Here is a 1,700-nt window from a genome sequence, read left to right as displayed (position 1 = left end):
GGGCCTCCAGGCAGAGGCGGCCGGACCCGGCGGCGGCTGCTGTAGGTTCGTACCTGATACCGATAGTGAAACCGAGGCTGTGGTTGGGAGTAAGGAGCCCCGGATGGTGACCGGTGGGGGGGACAGGGGACGGGACCGCCTGGCGCTTCCGAAACGAAACGGGGATGAACGGAACGTGCGATCCCGATGCTCTATCCACTGAGCCACACCAGTTAGGTCCAGGGCAGGGATTTTTCTTAAAACACACACTCCTCCGTTGGTATCCGAGTCACGGCACCAAAAACACACACACACACAAAACGTCCGCTCTATCCACTGAGCCACACCGGTTAGGTCCGGGGCAGAGATTTTTTTTTTTAACACACACACTCCTCGGTTGGTATCCGAGTCACGGCACCAAAAAAAAAACCAAACACACACACAAGACAATTTTTATTTCAGAGAGGAAGGGCGAGGGGGAGATAGAAACATCAGTGATGAGAGAGACTTATCGTGCCCCCTGCACGCCCCCTACTGGGGATCAAGCCCACAACCCAGGCATGTGCCCTGACTGGGAATCGAACCCAGGACCTCTTGGTCCACGGGACAACGCGCAATCCACTGAGCCACCACAGCCAGACCCGGGCAGGGATTTTTAATGGGGATGGATTAGGTTGGAAACTTCACTCACGGGTCTGCCTGTGAACCCCGAGTGACCTCAGGCCTGGAGCGAGGAGGGACTCCGGTGTGGGTTAGTCAGGTCCTTCCCACTCATGTGCCCTTGACCAGAATTGAACCCAGGACCAGGTCAACGCTCTGTCCACTGAGCCAAACCAGCTAGGGCTTGTTTCCAAGTACCTGAGGCTCTCCATCGCTTTCTGGTGTCGACCTGGACTAATTTCACTGATGGCCAGCTGTCTTCTAGAGTTCTGGTCAACCTCGGCACTGGGTATCTCACGGAGGGACTCCAGTGTGGGTTAGTCGGGTCCTTCCCACTCACTTTATGCTGATTGATCACCTTCTCACTAGTCAGGACGCATCACTACCGTTTCCATAGCAGCAGCATCAAACACAGGTGGTCATGCATCCGAGTCACCATAGTTACCGAGGTTGGGGAGGAGGAGCACAGAGGTGGTAAAACTCATCAAGCCTGCCTCTCCTTCCCCGTGCCCCGTGGGCCTTGGGCCTGCATGCCCAGTCAGTCTCTTGGATTGTTGGCCCTATAGGCAACGAGAAACTACAAAGTCCAAGTGTAAACCTTTAAAGCAGGTTGAGAGTGGTGTCGGGAACAGCCCCAGGCACCTGCCACAGCCACCTCCGCCAGCAACTGCAGGGAAAGGTGTGTGGTGTTGCTGTTCAATTTGGGGCATGAAAATGTAGGTTAAAAAAACTACACTTGGGACCTGGCTGGTTTGGCTCAGTGGATAGAGCATTGGCCTGGGGACTGAAGGGTCCCGGGTTCGATTCCGGTCAAGGGCACATGCCTGGATTGTGGGCTTGATCCCCAGTGGGGGGCTTGCGGGAGGCAGCCAATCAGTGATTCTCTCATCATTGATGTATCTCTCCCTCTCCCTCTCTGGAATCAATAAAAATTAAAAAATTTAAAAAAAAAACTACACTTAGTTGATTTTATTCTAAGCTGACAACAGTTAGCAAGGTTCCTGTAATCACACCTCCGTATCCAAAGTGGAAGTATACTTTTTGTTTCCTTTTTATTTTAA

General features: G+C 53.1%; 1 protein-coding gene across 1 annotated transcript in view; it reads left to right on the top strand.

The window, feature by feature from the left end:
- The first annotated feature begins 6 nt into the window (after nucleotides 1–6).
- VIMP (VCP interacting membrane selenoprotein) overlaps nucleotides 7–1,700 on the top strand; it is a 6,941-nt gene continuing 5,247 nt past the window's right edge. The window contains exon 1 of the mRNA XM_006771772.2: nucleotides 7–45. The gene's annotated coding sequence lies outside the window, so the exon portion shown is untranslated. The remainder of the gene's footprint in view (nucleotides 46–1,700) is intronic.

The sequence above is a fragment of the Myotis davidii genome, unplaced genomic scaffold, assembly GCF_000327345.1.
Source record: "Myotis davidii unplaced genomic scaffold, ASM32734v1 scaffold164, whole genome shotgun sequence".
Classification (NCBI taxonomy): Eukaryota; Metazoa; Chordata; class Mammalia; order Chiroptera; family Vespertilionidae; genus Myotis; species Myotis davidii.
Note: the sequence above shows the minus strand (reverse complement) of the source record. Positions and strands in the feature narration are given on the sequence as shown.